Source organism: Ambystoma mexicanum, chromosome 5q (assembly GCF_040938575.1).
Source record: "Ambystoma mexicanum isolate Mex_15411 chromosome 5q, UKY_AmexF1_1, whole genome shotgun sequence".
In the NCBI taxonomy this organism is placed as follows: Eukaryota; Metazoa; Chordata; class Amphibia; order Caudata; family Ambystomatidae; genus Ambystoma; species Ambystoma mexicanum.
Window position 1 is genome coordinate 1,063,568,192 of NC_090933.1, and position 22,696 is coordinate 1,063,590,887.

Sequence of the window (22,696 nt, forward strand, 5' to 3'; positions counted from 1 at the left end):
ATTTTATTTATATAGCGCTACGGACCCAGAAAAAAGGGCGCTTGCAGTGAACAGGTTACAGCAGTACAATATATACAGGTTATGCAGTTAGCAAAATACAATATACAAACAGTGATATTTAAAGCAAGCGGTTGAACCTATATATGGTCTGTACAAAATATACAATTGGTGCAGTGCTTAGTCTGTCTTGGGAATGGTTTTATCCAATAGCGAACTAATGACTAATTTCCTGAACTGTTGGAAGGATTTGGCCGATTTGATGTTCAGCGGTAGTGTGTTGCAAAGTTGAGAGGCAAGGACCGTGAAAATTTAGCCACCGGCACTTTTAGAGGTATATCTTGGCACACTGAGGCAGAGAAAGTTGGACGATCTAGTAATTCTGGTGCTCTACTTCTAGGTGAGCTTGTTAGTGAGATAGAGGGGGGCTAGGTGGTTTAGGGCTTTGTAGGTGAGGCAGAAGGTTTTTAAATCAATTTTTTGTTGAATGGATAGCCATTTGCAGGCAATTCTTATGTGGGAGATGTGCTCAAGCCTCGGGATGTTAAGTGCTGCTCGCAGCGCGTTGTTTTGGAGAACCTGAAGTTTATTGATTATGACTTGGTTCGCTCCTAGGTAGAGGCTATTACAGTAGTCAAGTCACAACAGAAAGAACATGCACATCCATGACAACACATGAATTGATCCAGAAAATATGCAGAGATCACCCACTGCAGAAGCACCACAGGGTGCAAGAGGGTGACAGGACATAGATTGTGATCTGCCCTAGAGTCCAGTGTACCACAACAGAGAGATGGAGAGAGCGTGACAGTGAGAAGGAAGGCCAATTTAAACACACATCAAGGAGTACACTGCCTGGATTGGAGATGGACACAGTAGGTGTGGCTTAGATAAATTGACTGAGGGAGGTAACACAGTGACATAAGTACCACTTAAATAACCCCCCCGGCATGGTAGCATGCAAAGAACATATATCTAAAGTTACACATGCAGAAAACATGGTGAGCAATGATGCATGCTCAACATGCAAGACAGTGCTCATGCTTACCCACTGACTGCGCCGGCATGGTGTGAATCCCGCATCACCTTCACCAGGAACTGTGTCTCCAAAGTAGTGACAAGAGGGACAGTGTCTGGTGGAGGGCATGGGAAGCATGGACGTCAAAGGGTGCAGGGTGTATCCCCCGGGACAGCAGTCAACGCCAGATCAGGGATTACGGAAACAACATGGGAGAAGACAACACAACAGGCATAGTGAAGTGCCATTCACACAGCACACAAGTGAGGAAACACTGAACCCATAGTTACCTGCACACGCCATCATGTGCACCACCGTGCAAACATGCAAGTTGACCTCACTATGCATGCCGGCATGTCCACCACGGCAAACGTCATTACCTTGAGTAGTTAATGGCACAACTCAAGGAAAAAATAAATAAAATAATAAAAATAAAACCTGGAAAGGACAACTCAAAAATAAAATGTCAACTGGGGTGAACTAAAGAATCCAAAAAAAATTACAAAATCAAAAATGTACATCATGGACACTGGGGTTGGGACAGGGGCCCACCCAGGAAGGGAGTGGCAGGGTGCATGTCAACGGATGGATGTCATAAAATAAAAAATATTCCCCTCCATGGGCTCACGGACCACACGCTTAAGGTGGACTGGGAGGCATGTCTCTGCTGGAACCACAATCCTGCGTTGAATCAGAAGATGGAAGTGGTGCCGGAGGCTCACCACGCAGTGCCCTGGCCTTGTCCTCAGTGGCAGCCACCATGCGTGACACTGATGAATGCACCAGCAGACTGAGGGATTGGAGGTCAATATGCACAACCTCATGGGTTGCACAGAGTTCCTCCGCGATTGTCTGCCTCAATGGTAACATCTCCTGACGGAACAGTCTACTGTTCACTGCCTCTTCCTCATGGATTGCAGCTCTGTGGGCCAACAACTCACACCTCAGAGCTTCCTTGTATGCCCGACCCTCTGCAAGCGTATGTGCCTGCAGACACTGCAGATCTGCCCATTGGCCCCTGATGTTGACCTCCATGTGCAGCCTGTGGGAGTGGCATGTGGACCGCATGACCTGCACCTGTTGCTTTACCTCTGTTGCTAGGGTGATCATGGAACTGGCCACCCTACCCTGTCGGTGTGCGGATTGCAACATCTGCAGCTCCCACGCTGTCTGTCCAGCCTGCACACATCCCCCATGTGTGCGTGTCCACGCCTGCCTTATCCAAAGGAAGGATGTGACGTTGCTGTGATGCCTCTGTCTCTGGCTGCTGGACTGCAACCCTCCCTTGGACATCTGTCCCAGGACCAGAAACCAATACTTGGGATTGTGACCTTGCAGCTGTAACCACCACCGACCGGCCTTGTGAAGGCACCTGACCCCTGCAGACTCACAGGCCCCAACTGCTCCACCCATTGTTGCACTCACCTCCGCCAGGATTGAGGACTGCACATCCAGGTCAGCATCAGAGCTACTTCAGTCCAAAGAGTCAGAATTGTCTGCAGCTTGGCTCAGGATGGTCTGTAATACCAGTGGATTCTCACAGCTTGCCACACCACGTCTTCCACTGGTCTGAAGTGCCACAGACTCTTCTTCCTCCTCTTCCTCCTCCTCTGCATCTGGTGCCTCCTCACCTGCACTTGGACAGAAAAAGACATGTGGAGTCATGTGCAACATGTCTACAGTAAACATGTTGTTACGCTCACCTGAACCCCACAGGCGTGTCTATCGGACCCAGACAGCTGCGGTCTCCTTCAACGTGATGCGTAGTGCAGAGATGAATGTCTGGACTGGCCCGCCTAGTCTTGTCTGCTGGACCCGAAGAAGTATTTTCCTGCAAGTGGAGACAGGGATTAACCACCTGTGGGTTTTAGTGATGGCCTCCCAACTGTTCTCGCTCTCCCCCACTAATCACCTCTGATATCCCCTTAGTAACCTCACCTTATGTTCGTAAAAGATGAGCTCTCCATCCTGCGTGTCTTGCAGGGGCACGTAGATACCAGTTACTTCACTGGTTTGAAGGCGTTGGGAGAGTTCCGGTAAGTATTGACTCTGAAGTCCCTGGCGGGATTGGTAAGTATCAAGTTCAAAGAGTTCAATGTGCCCGATGTTCACTCTTGTCCCCTTCCTTCCTTAAATTGCAACTGAGTTTGTGAGAAGAAGGTCTCGTAGCTGCTGCTGGCGTTCAGGTAAGAGTCTGTGTTACCCAACACTGTCCGGTAACTATTGCATGCGTTAACGTGTTGTTTTTCTCCCTCTTTACAGATGCGGCATATGAAAATGTGGAGAGTTATGGAATAATACCGCCGGTGGTAAATCAGGTAAGTCTATGGTGGTAAGAGGTTGTATTTGTTGATTCCCTTGGCTCACCTTGTTTTTTCTTGTGTCCCCTAGGTGCCTGATTACGGCGAAGAAATGATGGAGACAGTGCCGGATCGAAAGATGCTGTGAGAATTGGTGAGTATGGTGCCATGCTGGAGCTGGCGAAGTGACGCGTGCAGGAATGATACTTTCCAGGTCCGGAGATGAAATGGTTCCGGAATTAGGTGAGGAATTTTAAATAAGTTTGTTTTCTAACCTTGTCCTTTTCTTCTTCTTTATTCTAGGAGCTCCGGATTCGAGGCGGGCGTGGCAGAGGACTGGATGCTGGCTACAGGCACGCGGGCGTGGCAGAAGACTGGATGCTGGCTGCAGGCACAGTGAGCGTCACGCTGCTGGATGCAGAATAACGCGAAGCATGTGCTGCTGTTCGGGTGTAGTTTAAATAGCCTCCAAGGTAGTTCCAAGTAAGAAGTTCCCTAGAGCCACGCCCAAGTAAAAAATAGTCCCTGTAACAAAATAGTCCCATCCAGGCCTCATGTAGGCTTGGACTCTTTTGCAGCATGGTCTGCATCAGGTAAGTAAAGTCTATGAGACTGGCGCCTATGGTGCCAGGACTGATTTCTATGATGAGCCTGGCGCCTAAGGCACCAGGACTGAACCCAGACAGCCCCTAGCCGGGGCTGCTGAGGTTTAAACAAATGTCTGGATGCCTGCTCCTGGAGCTGAGGGCCTTGGTCCTGATGCCCGGGGGTAGGCATCATGACACATGTGTATCACATTGCTGTCATGCAACTAAAAGCAGGGCATGTCACAGTAAGAAATACAGCACCCGCATACTATGTACAACAAGTTATCTGAGCATGGCTTATGCAGACTGGAAACAACATTCCCTGCTCTGGGCCATGCTGTCAGTTGACACATTGCCAACGGACAGGGTCATTAAGAATCACATTATTGCCCATGGCACAGCTAACTGTTGACTAATACCAGTGAAATGGGCATGGCCATGTGGCTCTGTGACGTGCAATTACATCACATGGCAACAGGTAGACCCACATATCCACATCCAAGTCTGCATCAATCATATGCCACACCAGTGTTGACCTAGTACAGTGACTGGACTGTATACAATGGGAACATGCCATGGGTGTGTGAAAAAGGAAGCAGTTCCAGTTGGTGTATGGCTGTAAGAGTACCACCTAGGCAAGGTCTGTGAAGTGGAGAGAGTAAGTCAATGGAGCTGTAGATAAGAACATTGTACAGTGACCCACAAGAGGGAGATGGGCATGAACCCATGGTGTGTGGGCTGAGTGTGGGAGGGTAACAGGGATGAGGCCTCACAACGATTTGCCTCAGGAGTCATTGTCATTGGGGCAGCAGGGATGTGCACAGTCTAGACATATGCACACTCACACAGTGCGTACTGTAAGGCGTGTTAGTTGTCATCCCGTATGTTCTATTTAGCATTGAAGCACCTACGTATATGTGTGAAAAGAGATTCTGTAACCTGCTGGGCATGAAGTGTTACTCATATTTCATGCACAAGCACATGTCTAGCAGAGAAGAGTCACTGACATCAAGGATGCAGCTAACAAGAGTGCACATTGTTGTATCATGCTTCAGATATTGTGGCGGTATGCTAGTGGGGGATGAGTACTGTCACACGGCCGTGTTCAACTGATGTACAACTCATGCTTTCTATCCACTCTTGTGTACACAAGACAGGAGTCAGTACACCATGACATGGTTCACCCAGGGCAGTCATTCAAATGAAGCCAGATGTGCACCACAATTATACATCTTGGTGATGCTTCGCTTCACGTACTCAGGCTGCACAATCTTGGTCACTCACGGGACAGGGCCTCATAATTTTCAGGGCCTCCCATGCCTTGCACCTGATCCAGTAGAATGAATGGGCTCATCGTCTCTTCGTGCGCAGTCATCTCCTCCTCTGGTGAGCCACCTCCAGTTGCCAGAGCAGAGGCTAGGTTGTCACCCAACTTGGACTTGGTGCGACAGGTAGGGTCATTCCAGCGCTTGTGACATGCTGCCAATGCACCATATGATGAGCAGGTGTATGTGTGCACCCGGGTTAATGGCACATGTCACAGTGGTGAATGGCCACGTAGTCCATGAGCATCTTGAGTTCTTCATCATGGAAATTCTTCTTCCTCAACATGCCAGTGTCCTGTGCTGTGTCATGGGGTTGAGACTGTTCCTGCTGTGCAGGTTTTTCCTTCTTGCCACAAGGTTTTGCTGACATCCCTGTGTTGCTGGGACCACTCTGGGGTCCAGATGCGGGACCACAAGTGACCTGGGGCATGGCTTTACCTCCTGGAGCAGCTGCTTCCACAGCACTTCCCTTACCCTTTTGGGCTGGGGCAGCTGCTTCCATAGCACGTCCATTACAATTTTGGGCTGGGGCAGCTGCTTCCGCAGCATATCCCTTATCCTTTTGGGCTGAGGCAACTGCTTCCGCAGCACGTGCCTGAACCCTTGGAGCTTGTGCAGCTGCTTCCACAGCACATCCCTGAACCCTTGGGGCTTGGGCAACTGCTTCCACAGCACGTCCCTGAACCCCTGGAGCTGGGACAGCTGCTTCCGCAGGACGTCCCTGAACCCTTGGGGCAGGGACAGCTGCTTCTGCAGGACGTCCCTGACCCCAGCCACATCTGCCCCATTTCCCTCTTGGGGCCTTTCGACTCATTTTCAAGGTGTAAGGGAAAATGGAAGGCACACAAAGCAATTGACATGAGCAATTTGAGTGAGGGGGCAGTCTACATGATGGAAGATGTATGAACCCCAGGTGTGAGAAATACTGTAACACATAGGCACCCCAAAACAAAAATAAATGCATACGCAATGCCAGGATAGCTTCCGAAATAGTAAAAAAGTGGTACGTGATACGTAATGGAACCCAGCAACAGAAGAAATGCATTTGGGAACCCCGTAAAGCTACCAGAAAGGTAAGAATAGTGGTACATGATACACAGGGGCACCCAGATTTGAAAAGAATGCACACGCGGCTGTTAGCCTCACAAAAATCAAAAGCAGATGCGCGTATATGTGGAGGCAAATCCCCCACCAAAATAAGAAGTTTGTACTGTCCCTGAAATGAACAGATTGCGTGGCACCCCAAAATACACAGTACTACACTTGTCCGTCTCCACCCCTTCACACGCACGATCAGACAGTAGATGTGTACTGATGTATCTCCGAATATTGTATGCTCAATGCCTGCATGCTGCTCGTGTCAAGCAAGTTGCACGCTGAGGGCCTTTCCTCTGATTTCACATGTCCATGCTTTTCTCATTTTTTACACGCACTCTGTTTCTGGCTGCCATCATAAAGTGACACGGAAGACCCACGCTCCTGCCTCCATGCCATTTTACCTGCCTCCTACTGCCCTGTGCTTCCTCCAACATAGCCATCTGCTGCTGCCTATCCAGTGTTTGTGCCAGTGGCGTAACACAAAATGTGGGGGCCCCACTGCGAGCCATGCTGTGGGGGCCCCCCAACTCGGCAACAAATCACGGGTCGCACCACACTCTGGGCCGGCCTAGATTGTCACGCTGCGCAATATGCATGAACGTGCTGCTGAAGGGGTATGTCGCACACTGCACTAGGAAAAAGATATAAATATGTGTTTTAATGCAATATACAGCACACTTTATGAGATAAATTGTCTATAAAGCCAGAGTGTTTGCAATTGTTTTATAGGGTAACACAATCCAATACATGCAAGTCACCAACAGTGCACAGGAACATTAATGCTTCCAACTGGCTGCACAATGTAGACCAGTGTAAACATGTAATAACATTATAGTACAGCATGCCAGGCCACATTTAGACATACCTAGACTGGTTGCAACAAAATGCCAGTCAAAGCTATAACATTATCAAGAATAGAGCACACATTAAAGCATGTGTCTCCGTGGCCTCGAACAACACGGCCAAACTCTTTAAAATCTGCAAGGAACTGGTCAATCCTGTTGTGGTCTATACCTCTCCTGTTCCCTCCCAGGCCCTCTGTACAGCTCTGGCCTCTCATTTCTCTGCTAAATCTCAGGACATCCTGTCCTCTATGTCCTCTTCCTCATTCGGCCCCTTTAGGCCATCTCGACCTCTCTTCCTCCTTTTTCCTTTCTCTCTGACAACACCTGATGAGGTTTCTAGACAAGTCCGATTTATGAAAGTGTCGTCCAAACAGGTGCTCCGCTGCTCCTCCAGAACCATCAAAGCCCATATTGACACCCTCGCTCCAGCCTTGGCCGATTTCTGTAATCATTCTTTCGCCACTGCAATGTTCCCCTCTCCCTTTAAGCACTCCCTTGTGCACCCACTCCTCAAGAAGCTGTCTGCTGATCCTACTTGCCCGGAAAACTATCGCTCAATCTCCATCACCCCTTTCCTGAGCAAACTCTTGGAAAAGCTTGCCATCTCCCAGCTTACTCTCCACACGGAATCTGTTGGTTGACTCCATGACCATCAGTCTGGCTTCAGAGCTGCCAGAGGCATGGAAACTGCTCTCCTTAACACCTGTGCTGCTCTCTAACCTTGATTCCAGCATTCCTTCTGTTCTCATCCTTCATCTTTCCTCTGCTTTCGACAGGGTCAACATCGCCATCCTGATCAATCGACTCTGTGAGAACCTGGGCATCACAGATCAGACCCTAGAGTGACTGACCTACTTCCACTTGGACTGCCACTCCGCTCCCAGGTTGATCGTGGTCCCATTCTCTCCGCCACCTCTGTCTACCTGTGGCATTCCCCAGGGCTCTATCCTCTCACACTGGTTTTTCAACCTCTACTTGGCCACTTTGGCCTCCCTGATCTCTACCTTCTCCTCTAACTTTCAGTGTTTTGCGGATGACTCAGCTTTCCTTCAGGCTCCCCTCAGCCTCCTCTCCTCTCTTGCTCATTCCTGACTATCTAGCCACGATTCAGGATTGGTGCGCCTCCACCAATCTCTGTCTTAATGCCAGTAAGACAGAGATCCTTCTCATTGGGACCCTTGCCTCTGCGACCACCTTGGGCCCTCTTCCTTTGCCTTCCTGCGAGGCAAAAAACCTTGGTGTCATCTTCAACGCCACACTCTCTTTCTCTCCTCACATCTCGGACATCACCAAGAAGTCCCACTACCAGCTGCTCCTCCTCAAAGGGACTCTTCCCTTTCTCACTCTCCACCAGAAGCTCACTGTCTCTAGGCTGGACTACTGCAACAGCCACTTTCTCAATCTGTCTTCCTCTAGTCTCTGTCATCCGCAAATAATCCAAAACAGGACTGCAAGACTTAGCCTTGGCCTTGGCCTCAAGCCCTGGCATTGTATTTCTCCAGCCCTGAAATCTCTCCACTGGCTGTAAGGATCAAGTTCAAGAACCTTTGCATTGCCTACAAGGCTTTCTGGGGCCAGTGCCCACACTAAATCCAATGCTCTCTTCCAAAATACCTTCTTTCTCTAGCCCTTCACTCAGCTACCTCCAACTCTCTAAGGCTTAGACATTTCTACAGGCAGAGAAAGGGGGTAGACCTATCTCCTCTGCTGGTGCCTCCCTCTGGAATGGCCTCCCTGCCCCTCTCAAACTTGAGGCGGACAACCTGAAGTTTCGGAAGCAGCTAAAAACAATCCTATTCTCTGCTGCTTTCGCTCTCTCTCCCCCCTGCTGACCTACCTGTCTGCTGTACCCACTGGCTGCTTGGCTAGCCTCAGAGTCTCTCTGAGTCCAGGCACTTTCTTGATTGGTCACCCTTGCACTGCCTCCGGGCCTACCATGCACTTAGGGGCTGTAACTGTAACCCTGCAGTCCCTTGTTCTCCTTGCACAACCAATAGCTGCTCTGCCCTGGCTGCACTTACTCAGAGCATTGCTGGCCTCTTTTCCCCTCCCCTCTCACTTCCACTTCCCCCCCTCCCTTTTCCCTTGCACTTCTCGTTCTTGCAATGACACAAGGCCTAGTGAGATCGTTTGTCTTGTCCTCCCCCTATCATCCCTCCCTTGTGTACACTTGTGTACAGGTGCGTTATAAATGACTTGAATCACATCATATCATTTTATCACAGATGCCCAGAAAAATATACAATGCCGCAGTAAGAAGTGGCTAGACTGGCAGCACCCAAATGCCAATCTAGCCAGGTAATTAAAGTTAGCAGGACTGCTTTATCAGAAATGTCCAGTTAAAGGAAAGTCATACCAAACTGAGGAATGACTAGACTGGCTGCATCAAAATCCCTCTCTAGCCCCTAATACCACATATCATGCCTGCTTAGCCTGGACATGGACAACCATTATGATTTATCACACAATCCCTCCCCCCCACACATCCCCTCTCCCTCCCACCCACTACCCCAACCTCCACAATCAGCTCCTTGGCCCAGAATTACCTCTGTGTCCCTCTTCCTTGTCCCAGAGCTTACGTATGAGGCTCCTTGTCTCATAGGTAAGTACTGGGATGAGGAACAGTGGGACTAGGAGTGATGAAGATTACAAGTAGCTAAATCATGCATTACCTCCATGTACCTCTACCTCTTCCCAGTACTTGTGTATGAAGCAGAGTGCCTCACACACACGTACTGCCTCATACATAAGTACTGGGACGAGGAAGAATAGGGCTAGGAGTAAGCAAGGCGCTAAACACAAGTAGTAGGGCAATACCCCCCCTGACATTTTGGGCTATATTGACTCAACCTGGCTAACCTTTAGAGCAGTTGCCGGACCCAACAGGACACAGATGTTAAACGGCACCTGGTTTTTGCTGTTAACAAGAACCCAGCAATTACCAACGTAAAGCATTTCACTGTTAGTACCTGCATTCAAATGCCACATTGTGTAGGCAATTGAAATCGTGATGTGGGTTTAGTACTTGCATGCCAGGGGAGTGATTGGAAGGGTAGAGAGGGAACAGGAGACTTATGGGTGAGAGTTAACTGCTTGTAACATTGAATCTGCACTAGAATAGTCTCATTAAAATGCGTAAATAATTTGGATGCGCCCACACAAATAAGTTTCCCCCTCCCCACCGCATGTGAAGTTAGAGCCTCTCCCAACATTTGAAGGGTTAGCCCCCCCGAAATGAAGGTTTTGTTGTGCCCCTGTACACAAGCACACACACCGTTCACCATATACACACCCAGTCATCCATACATTTTAGTGTCAACCATTTCACCATACACTCACACAGGTAGCCACCTACACATTTGAGTGTGCACCCTTTCACCATGCAGGCACACCCACACAGCCACCCATACATTTAAGTGCGCACCCTTTCACCATACACACACAGGCAGCCAGCTATACATTTGAGTGTGCACCCTTTCACCATAGACTCATACACGCACACGTCATGGAGTTGAGGGGAGCCCTATTACTTCAAAAAGAAATTGGGGCTCATTACGGGTCCAGCGGTAACCATGCCGGTGCTACCGGCGGGTTGCCGCCGGACCCGTAAAAAATTACTAGCGCCTGACTTCCCGGTGCCACCGTGCTATTTCAAGTCCGACGGCTGGGAAATCAGGTGCCGGTAATTTCGTTAATCCCCAGACTCCACAGGAATGGGGACACGGAAGCACCTGCACCATTGTTAACGGTGCCAGTGCTTCCATGACAGGTCTGCCTACCGTGGCTGCTGTGCCTGGCAGGGTCAGACCTGTCGGGCAAAGCAGCCCCACCAGGCAGACCTGTAATATGCCGGTCCGGAAACAACAGTGCCTGTAAGCTTACCAGCACTGTTGTTTCCGGACCGGCATGCTCAGAATGAGCCCCATTGTTTCTTTTTTAAGTCACTATAACTTCATTAAGAAATTATTTCAGTTAAGGACCGAACCAAAATCAAAATAATTTCTTTATGATGGCTGAGTGGCTTCAAAAACAAACTATTTCTTTTTGAAGGCATAGGGCTCCCCTCCCACCCCATGACATTGAGGCCTCCAGCCTAGGGTCTTCCATGTCATGGGGTACGGGGGACCTCGGACTTCAAAAAGAAAGTTTCTTTTTGTAGTCACTCTGCCTTCATAAAGAAATAATTTCTGTTACAGAAATGTTCTTTATGAATGCAGAGTGAATTTCAAAAGAAACTTTTTTTTTTAGAAAAAAATATTATTATTTTTTTTTTTTTTAACTGGGGCCCCCTCCTAGGCATGTGCTGGCGGGGCCCCCCACACTGCAGGCCCCTCCCCCCGCACCATGGGGGCTTCGGGGGCCCCTGTTACGCCAGTGGTGTGTGCCTGTTGCCCACCTGCACTACGTTTGGAGTGCCTGCAGACCAGCCAATGCCTGTGCTCTTGTCATTGGCCCTGTGACTACCTCTGCTGCTTCACTGGACTCCCACAGTACCATTCCACCACCACCGCTCCACAGCTCAGCTCAAGGACCACCCCGCCCACCCACACCTGCCTCTAGGGTTGCCATGTCTGCATCATCATCAGACCACAGCGGCAACCACATGGCAGCGAGGCAGAGAGCTGTCAACTTCCATGCCAGTGAAGTTGACATCCTGGTGGCAAAGGTCCTACAGCATTATGATGCCCTCTTCAACCAATGCAATGTGGCAAGGAAGGACGTCACCAGATCTGGGATGGGATCACAGATGCCAACAACGTGGAGACCTTGTACAAGTGCTGGGAGGATCTTAAATCCAGGACCCACGGCAAGGCCCTGCACTTCATCCAGGCCGGTACTATCGCAGAGGGGCACTGTGCGCGCAGGTGCCAGATGTCGAGGAACAACATGCAGTTCCTGGAGAGGTTTTACCCAGCACTGCACACCCAGGTCTGTGAATTATGAGAACTACTGGAGTCGACTGGTGAGATACCATATGGTGCACTGCTGTATGGTGCATGGGTGTTGTGCATGTGCCAGAATGTTGGCAGTGAACTCCTTAGGCTTGCAGCAAGTTTGCTTCTGAGATGGAGGCATGGCCCAGACATTGCTCTCCATGTGTGCATTGAGTCATCTTTTTAATTTAAAAGTGCTCTTACTTGCATTGTGTGTTGTAGTGCTGTCGTACAGACTGTGCGCATGCAATGTTACTTGTGTTTGCGACGTTCCAGGATGGCAAGTGTTCCAGTTGATGTTGCTTTGCCCATGTCATGTGTATGCATGGTGAGGAAAAAGGTAATATGTGACTGTGCATCACTCACGCCTGGATGCAACACATGCATTTGGATGTCTGGCTTAGTCACGCTGAGGAATTGCATTTCACAGGACTCTGATGTGATTGGACATGGCACTGCTTGTGCCCTCTGAGTTGATGTGTGTGCATGACAGGTATATGTCCTTGTTGCTACGGCATGCTCACATGTGCATGTGCAATGGATGCATGTGTGTGTGTCATATGTAATAGATGTAGTTTGATGTGATCGTGTGAAGTGATAGCCAGGCAGGTGTGTGGGTGTGGAGGTATATGATTGTTCCCTTGACAAGTCATGTTCCTGTGAATGTTGTTGATGCGACGTTGGCGTTGGTGCAGTACACTGATGTTGCTGTTCTGTGTCTCTTTTTACACAGTTGCATAGGATGAAAAGAGCAGACGCAGTCCTGTGGAGGAAGGATGGAGGGATGGCTGAGGAGGAGTTCCATGGTCAAGTCGTTAGCATGTTTGTTTCTCATTGCTGTGTCTTCTCTCATGTGTCGCTCAACTTCTACCACTGGAATGCTGTAGTGGTCCATGTTTGCTCTTCCGGAGTGGCAGCACAATTCACCAGTCTCTGTGACTCATGCTCTCTCTCACTGAGCCATCACCCATGCATGGCCCTGTCATGTGAGTGTTCCCTGACAGGTATTTTGCCACCAAATCCACCCAGGTCACTGATGCTCAGGCTGTGACACACCTGGCCATTGTTTGTGGATCTTGAACATCTTTTGATAGGTTTGCTACTGTCGTGGGCACACATTCAGTTACTGTGCTTTGATGCCTTGCCAATGTGGTATGGACAACATGCACATGGATTTGCATGCACTTCTCACATGTGTATGGTGGAGGTGATCAAGGCATGGAAGGGTGTGTGAACAGATGCTCCACTCATGGATGGACCTCCAGTGCTTCAAGTTGGTCGTATTTGCGGTGTACATGTTGGTGTTGCACTTAATGGTGCTGTTAGATCACGGAAGTTCAGGTGAGCTGCAGGCATCCTTTGCACTGGTACTGCGGGAGACTGTCAGGGATGCCTGGAGGGGGTGTCACAGATCTACGTGATTTTTCCCTCGCTGAAAAGTCTGCGATGGAAAAGCTTTCCTGAGAAATGTGCGAACCACAAAAGGATTGCATATTTCCCATGCGAACACGCATTGAAACCCCCACAGACCCACACCCCCACCCACACCCACAACACATCCACCACACACCCCTACCCACACCCTTAACACACCCCCACTCACACCTCCAACATACCCAAAGCCTACTTACCTTTTCGGATGCTGTGTCCCTGCAGCGCCAGTTCCCTTTCACTTCCGTGATCGGGAACCAGCGCTGCAGGGTCCTTTTATTTATTTTTTTATTTCCTTTTTTTCATGCAGCCCCCATTTTTTTTTTTTTTCGGCTGTTGCAGGGGTGTCCCCCACAACACCTGGCTCACTATACCACACAGTATAGTGAGTCGAGTGTTGCAGGGGACACCCCCGCAGCGCCCGTTTTTTTTTCTTCTTTTTTTTCGGGTGTTGCAGGGGTGTCCCCCACAACACCCGCTCACTATACCACACAGTATAGTGAGCGGGGTGTTGCGTGGGACACCCCTGCATCCCCCACAGTTTTTTTTTATACTTACCTACAATGTTGCTGGGCGGAGTGTCACAGGTGAGGGGGCTGGATGGTGGTGTCCAGTCTGGAGGGGGCTGCATGGGGGGTGTCACTGGTGAGGGGGCTGGTGGTGGTGTACAGTCTGGAGGGGGCAGCCTGGGGGGGGGTGTCACAGTAGAGGGTGGCTGGGGGGTGGTGTCCAGTCTGGAGGTGGGCAGTTGAGTGTTGTCCAGTCTGGAGGTGCTGCCTGGGATGTATCACAGGTGAGGGGGTTGGTGGGTGTTGTCCAGTATGGATGGGGCTTCTTGGGGGGTCACATGTGAGGGGGGCTGTTGGTTGGTGTCCAGTCTGGAATGGGCTGCCTGGGGAGATATCACAGGTGAGGGAGGCTGGGGGATTGTGTCCAGTCTGGAGGGGGGCTGTTGGGTGTTGTCCAGTCTGGAGGGGGAAGCCTGGGGGTGTCACAGGTGAGGGGTTCTGGTGGGTGTTGTCCAGTCTGGAGGGGGTTGCCTGGGGGGTGTCACAGGTGAGGGGGGCTAGTGGGTGTTTTCCAGTCTGGGGGGATGCCTTGGGGGCGTCACAGGTGAGGGGGGCTGGGGGTGGTGTCCAGTCTGGAGGGGATGCCTGGGGAGGGTATCACAGGTGAGGGGGTTTGGGGGTGCAGTCCAGTCTGGAGTGGGATGCCTGGGGGGGTCACAGGTGTGGGGGGCTGGAGAGTGGTGTCTGGCCTACAGTGGTTGATGTGCAATAGAGGGGTATGCGGCCAGGATGGGTGCCGAGGGTGTAGGGAGACTCATGTTTTGGTATGGGGTGTAGCCTCCACCTATGAGGGGGGCCCGCCTTATCACTAGGGTGCAGCCTGGCATTGCAAGGGGGGCACGTGTTTTCTATGGGGTGCGGCCTGGGCTTGTGAGTTGAGGCCCGTAATTTTGCTGGGGTGTGGCCTGGGCTTGCGAGGGAGGGAATGCATTTTCTCTGGGGTGCGGGCTGGACTTGCGAGTTGAGGTGCACCATTTTGCTGTGGTGTGGTCAATGCTGCGAGGTAGGGTATGTGTTTTCTCTGGGGTGCGGCCATGATTTGCGAGGTGTGGCGTGCGATTTCGCTGAAGTGCAGCCTGGCATCGCGAGGGAGGGCACGCGTTTTATCTGGGGTGCAGTCTGGGCTTACGAGGTAAGACGCACTATTTTGCTGGGGTGCAGCCTGGGCTTGTGAGGTGAGGCGTGCCTTCTCACAGGGGTTCTGGATGGACAGCGAGGGTGGCGCGGAGGCTTGCTCCATGTTAGTTCTTTTCCTTGCTTTTTGCTGTGCTTGGGGGCATGTTGTGGGCATTCCTCGTGCAGCTTTTTATTACTTGCGCGACGGCTAGTAATACGTCTTTAAATCCATGCATATGCGTGGCGTACAGTATTTTTTCTTCGCCACGGCTCGTGCAGGGTCTTTCTCGGCACGCGGACCTTGCACCATTTCTGCGCCCCATTGCATGAATCGGGCCCAATATCTGTAGCCAATGTATGCCGTATTTCCATGGTAAATGCACATTTGATGGTGCCTGTGACCATATGTGTACGCCAGCTTTACCAGACTAACACACAGGTTCATAGTACCTCTGGCCAGAAAATTAAGCTAGCATTGCCATTGCAAACTTACATTGGGCTTCATTACAAGTATGCCGGTCCGGTAACAACGGTGCTGGTAAGCTACCAGCACCGTTGTTACCAGACCAGCATACTCCAGGTTCTGCATGCGGGTGCCTTTCCACCCGCCGGTTCTGACCTGGTAGCCGGAACGGCACCCGCTCCCAGACCTTGACGGTAGCACTGTCACCGTTATGTATGGTGCCGGTGCTACCGTCCTCCCCATTCCCATGGAGTCCTATTGGACTCAAATGGGAACGGGGAGTAATTTTTACTGGTGCCTGGCTATGGGGAATTACCGGGACCGGCGGGGCTGTTAGGCCCGGTAAATCCCCATTACCAGGCGCCCGTAAAAAAAAACATCTCTAGCACCAGCTGTGCCGTTTTTAACTGCACGGCTACCGCCAGGGTCGTAATGAGGCCCATTGTCATGGTACCTGATTCAGACACACACGCACACACACACAAACACACACAAAATCACATATGCTCCCAACCTTTCTTAATAGGTGTTCCTTTTTATATCTGCCTGGTCCCTCATCTCTGCTACGGCTCCTCCTGGAGGCAGGGAAACAAATTGATTGGCAACTTTCCTCTCTGAGTCTCGGCTCTCTGCATCCTGTGTGAGGACATGAGAAAGCAATCTGAAGGACTCCCTTTGGGAGCACTGTGCACGACAGAGAATGTTCAGTGCTACCATCTACAAAATGAGAGGGTCTGTGCCCCACCACCCATTATCAGCGGCCTCCACACATTTCAGAATGATCTTGAGTGTCAGAAATGGTTCCAAAAAGCGAAATGTATGTATGTTAGCAGACATGCAGGTGAACTCCCTACAATAACTTACTCACGTATATTCTCATTCAGTCCCATAATCATTCATTCATGTTCACATACACACAGACATACAGACCCGCCCACTCCCACACCTGCCTTCTGGCTTCTCAATTAATAGCTAAAACTCTATTAGTGAGTAAATATATCATAATCCAACAGTGAGTTCACCTTGTGTTTCTCTGTTTTTGGCCCCATATAAAAAAATAATTATAATAATCTATTAACACTCTTCACAGGTCTTTGACCGGCCATTTCTTTTGTTCCCCACCATTCAATTCTCTTCCATCTATGGGGCTCATTGTTCCTGTCTGTAGCACCATGGATGTGCCATCTGAAAGTGAGTCACACGCAGTACGATCGGTCAGACACCAACAAGTACATCAGAACAAAATCTAGTCCTTTAGGCAATGTTCTCATGTACGTGTTCATTGAATGCCTTTGCCTCTCTGATATTTGAAAATGCTCTACTATTCCAGGCGCTCCTGAATGCTTAATTTGTATATTTGACCCCTTATGTTTCTGGAAACCGTGTTCTTAGTCACCCTATGGGCAACCAGCCAACAGCGATAGACTAAACATCTCATTAGATGTTAGGCTGACCCCCACACGCCAGCAGTGATGCACTTCCGGCTAGCCCTGTCCCCTGCCATGGGCCGGTCTGTTCATAACTCCGCGCTTAAATCCAATTTAGAACAAGTAAAAGGGAGGGGCGCTCTTTTTGGTGATAGTTGCGAAATGAGTCATGCCTATATTTGCGTAGGTTCGCAGGCCTTACCTCCAGTCCCGGGTCAGAGCGCGATAGAACATCTGTGTTCACATGCTTCCTTCATGGGAGGCTTCCACAGATGGGGCTGGAAAATGCTGCGCTATTCCCAAGCTGCTGCTTCATGCGTCTGGCAGGGGGAGGCCGGCAATTACTGCCAAAATCCTCTTCTGCGCTCGCGGAACTATTCTAGAAGGTTGTTAGCGAGACGAAATGTATGCGAACCATAAGTACCGTTCTTTATTAAATGGTAACTAAACGAGGTATCGATTTTTTTTAAACACAAAACAAATGTATAGATTTCAAAACAACATGTATATTGAGCGTGCACACTGTGAATGCAATTGAGTTCATATGAAGTGCTAGTTTATTGCATACATGTTTTAAAGATATACTTACATTAATTCAAGTTATTCTGATAGAAAACAAGTAGTGCTTAGGCCCATAAAAAAAAACATTGTCAACGAGTTGATACATTATTATTATTTTTTTTAATTCACAACAATTAACTAGGTCCATGGTGGCTTGGGATGTGCACGGTGAAAATTACACTAAACTACCTGACTTGACCGAACTGTCTAATCCTTGGCAGATCTAACACCCGAGTTCATTGAGGCCTCTGTTTGCCTAAAGCTGTTGAAACACAGTCCAGGTAATCTGGGAGGAGGAAGGCATGGTGCATTTAAAATGTCTCTTTGCTTTGAATATGGGCAATATCTGGTAGTTCAAAAAGTTGACAGATTTGACACATATCAATCAACAAAGCACATTCAACCACAACCTTTAACCACAACCTTTAACCATTAGCCTGCGTCGCATACAGACAGCATTGTGAATGTTAGCACGTGCTACACCTTGATAGGACTGTGACTGCTGGCAAGTGCCACACTTAGTGAGAACCGTGAACATTAGCCTGCGTCGGACCCTCTATACAGGACTCTCAAATCTAGGTATAGCCTCCTTCTTTGTCTACTATATGGTGAAACGTAATGTATTATGAAACATAGGCCTCTCTACCACTATACAGGACTCTCAAATCTAGGTATAGCCTCCATCTTTGTCTACTATATGGTGAAACATAATGTATTATGAAACATAGGCCTCTCCACGACTTTGCAGGCCACTCAAATCTAGGTGTGGCCTACATCTTTGCCTATTGTATAGTGGAACGTAGTGTATTGTGAGACCTGGGCCCCTCCACCACCATACAGGATTCTCAAATCTAGGCATTTAGCCGCACTGCTAAGGTCCGCTGCGAGACATATAACCCACTAACCAGAAAGCTCAACATTTCTGCATACTTAACTCACCAAAAGACTCACACAGCCACCTCTCGCACTGCAAGCCGCAAGCACTTCACCACACCGCAACAACAAACAAATAACACATAAGCCGCACCAACAGCACACAAGGACTGACACAAATCCGATACTCGCAGCAAAGCTCAGCGCACAGTGTATACGGAACTGAAGCTGCCAACAGGACACCACCTCTTTCACTATTCTAGTCCTTACTAACCAACCTCCGCCTTCTCGTTTGCAGGCACGAATGAGCGCCTGGGGACAAATTACGTTGGTGCCGGTGCACGGTACAAATACCTTTAACATTTAACACAACATCAGTGCATCACTTCTTGCAAACAAGATAGGGTGCTAGTTTCAGTCAAAAAGACAACCCAGAAGAGTGCAAAAGAAAACAAGAAACTGCAGGAAAACGTGTCTCCAAGGAGGTAGCAGAGAGCTGACCCAACCCAAACGCTTACACTAGCCGCTGACCCTCCTGCCCTCTGGCAAAGGAGAGTGCATCACTGGGGAGAGGGCTTAGTTTAATGTTTTGCTCCAGACTAGGGAAGGGTTCGTCTGCTCTTCTGGCAGGAGACACTACCTGGGTATATTTGCATTGGATCTTACTCAGAGGCAGAGATTTCTATTCCAGTTTGACATCAAGCAACTTAATGAATCCTGGCACTGCAGTTCCTGAACAGTCACTTTGCACTTAAACTTTAAAGGCAGGACACTCAGGGCCCGATTCATGGAATTCTTTGCACGGTTCAAAGTGACTTTGCACTGCTGAAAAGTCACTTTGCACTGCCGACAAAAACCCTAGTTCATGGAACTGTGCAAAGTGTATTTTTCCAGTGCAAAGTCAGTGGAAAGTTAATTTTGTACCGCAAAAATGACTCTGCCATGACTTTGCACTGCAAAAATACGCTTTGCACAGTTCCATGAAGCAGGGTTTGTGTCAGCAGTGCAAAGTAACTTTTCAGCAGTGCAAAGTCATTTTGAACCGTGCACGAAATTATTATGCATCACACTCTTTCATTTTTCGGATAGCAGCAAGCAGATTAAATGATTGAATTGAGAACATGTGTTCGCAGCGACCAAAAGTTCCATAATCTTCCAGTTGACCCATAAGGAATGTAACTCTATATTATCCTAATGTTAACTCTGAAAGTCTCCCCTTTGTGTCCTACTCATTTCTTGCTCCTGCATCTTCTAGAGCGAACATGTTTTCATTTTCCTAAATGAAGCTGATCATTTTTGCTAGATAACACCGTGTCACGGGGCGGCTTTAGAGTTCATGGAGCATCTGCTTGGTAGATTCAGACTCAGATGACGCATGCCACAGGCGCATTGATTTTTGTTATACGGTGGAAACTGCCACAGTGACCAAGGCAGAGCACGGCTCAGCGAGGCACTGGGTGAACAGCAGCTCAGGGCATTTGGGTGTGACTCTAGTTAGAGACATTTTTGTTTTAATTAGGTTACCCCATTGTCTGTCCGTATGCATTCCTCTTTAACCCTAACAGCAATTTAAGAAACGAAACTAAGGCGGAGCAGGTAGATGAAACATACTCCCAGAATTGTGACGACTCACGTCATGACGTGGAGCACGAGGCTCAATGGATGGATGACATTGCCTCATTTATTGATAACTCGATCTCATGTACTTTGGGCACACATAAATCTGCCAATCCGATGGAATTTTCTACAGAGTTTGGGAAATCACTTTCTTCGTCTGCTTTTCGCCCTTAGGCCGGAGACATCATTTCACCAAAATGCCTGGGGTAGCGGATGTGACATTTCACGACCCTTGACCTCTGATGACACCACAGGAAGTGATGTCCTTTGTCCCCACCCACAGGTGACATCACTGAAAGTGATGGCACATGATCTTCCACCCAGTGACAAAACAGGAAGTGGCATCACATAGCATTGTTGTTCCTCAGTACACTATGGTTACACTATCACTCTAATATGATATTCATTTCCTACTAGAATGGATCACCTAATGTAGCTTTAATATCAGTGCATATAGGCCCATATTACCAAATGACTGTGAATGTAAGCAGACATCCAACACAGCAACCTGGACTATTGCACATCACACAGGCTAAAAGGTAAACAGACAGAGCATCTCGAAGAGGCCTAAACCGCAAAGCGCAGACATCCAGTGGCTGCCAATTGGCTGGCCACAGACTAGAAACAGCAACTAACCAACACAAGCCCAACCAGAAAAAGGATGATTTGGATGGTTTCCCAGAGCTGTGCCAGTGTTTATGAATGATTTGAAACCTTCCAGCCATCACCTCTCTGTTTTGCTTATTTGGTAAGTAACCCACAGTTTTATTTTGTTAGATAGGAGATAGAGGGGAATTATGTGTTGCAGGTCACAGTAATTGTAGTTATTTTATTTTAAAATCTAAACAGCAGTAGCATCTCCATCATATCACCCCCTAGACAAGCCTGCTGGGCCTACAGACTTAGGCTACTCCTCACTGATGACGCCCAGTTAGGCGGAAACATGACTGTGGATGCTAGTGGCCTTGTGCAGAAGGGATGTGACCTAGTAGCTCGGGCTGGACTTTTCGTTTTGGGTTGGGGCCAGGCCTGATTTGCATATGGTCTTTCCCCTCCTGTAATTGCTTTGCAGGCTGAAAATCGATTGTCCAGAGGGTTACCCAGAGCTGATATGGGAGCAGCTTTTATAAATAAACATAGCATTCTCGTATGCTCAGGCAAACCAAATGAACATTCAAACTGTCCCTGAAAGAAGAACACACTGGCCCTGTCGGAGGGTGCTCTCCCTAGGTGGCCGGTGGTCGGCGCCTATCTAATAGGGATAGCAGGATAGAATCTGTCCCTCATCACCACTTTTCACATTCATCGGCTCGTGCTTTCAAATAAAAAACCAAAAGTGTACCAAAAAGAAGGCGAGACTAGACTTGTGATTAGATCACGTCTCTTCTGTGTCTGTGGGAACACTACTGAGAGGGGATTTTTTGATTGTCTTCACCCTCTGGCCTGAGGGCTTCAGACGCTAACCAATGGTACTCTTGGGTATGAAAATGGCCCTCTGTGTAGGGATAACCTTAAAGGTATTCTCACAACCAGTGAGTGTATCTGACGTGTCCAGACCTATTCTGTGGACATTGTGACAGTATCTACAAGTTGTCATTGAAACCGGTCAACCATATAGATCGTGAGCTTGTCTCACGATTATCACGATGTCCACAGAATAGGTCTTCGATTTAGGAAACTGTAATGGCCAGTTAAACTAGGTTCCTGGTGATCGGAAAATGTCCCGAATTCAAGAGTTGGCAAACTGGTGAAGGGTGTTATTATGAATGTGGAGAGTAAATTACATGTTCATAACAGTTATGCTTTCTGTGAAAATGGTGGAAAATTGCCGACCATTCGTGCAAAATGGTGTGGACCTGGCTTTTATTTTAATGAATTCCCCATGATTAGCTGCAATATGCATACATATTAATGCAGTTAGTAGTAAATCACAAAGTTTAGACACATAACTAGATTTTTTGGTAAAATGTGACATGAAAACAAAGGGGATTGCAAATAGAAGTTGCCATATGTCTGTTACTGACTCTTAAACCAATCCATAGAGACAGGCGGGAGTTGGGAGGGTAGAGAAGGGTGACTGTACTATTTGCGAGAACTCTTCCAGGGTGCTTCCCAGGATTGTAAACCTGGTAGTATCATCTCTGCTTTATTATGAGGAAGGGGGATAGCTGATGAAAAATTACCATTTAAGGGGAGCTGCTAAAATCACCATCAAGAGAGTTGCTGAAACTTACCATCTGACAGCTGCAAGGAAACACCAGAGGAGATTGGTGAGAGTGCATCTGGGTGGAGCTGTCTATTTCTGGGAAGGCCTAAAAGCTGACTGGGTCCTATCGTGGAGTGCTGGGGGCTATCCTTGAGAGTGGAGTGACCAGACCACTGCCATATCTTTCCAGAGGGTCCTGAAATGCAGCTGCTTTTCCTAAATTTTAAACAGAGGTTTTCTATGTAGGAAGATGTGAATCCTCTGCAACCAAAGGGTGGGTAAATCTACCAGCCTTAAATCCATTCCATATAAAGCAGGTGGCCGTGGGG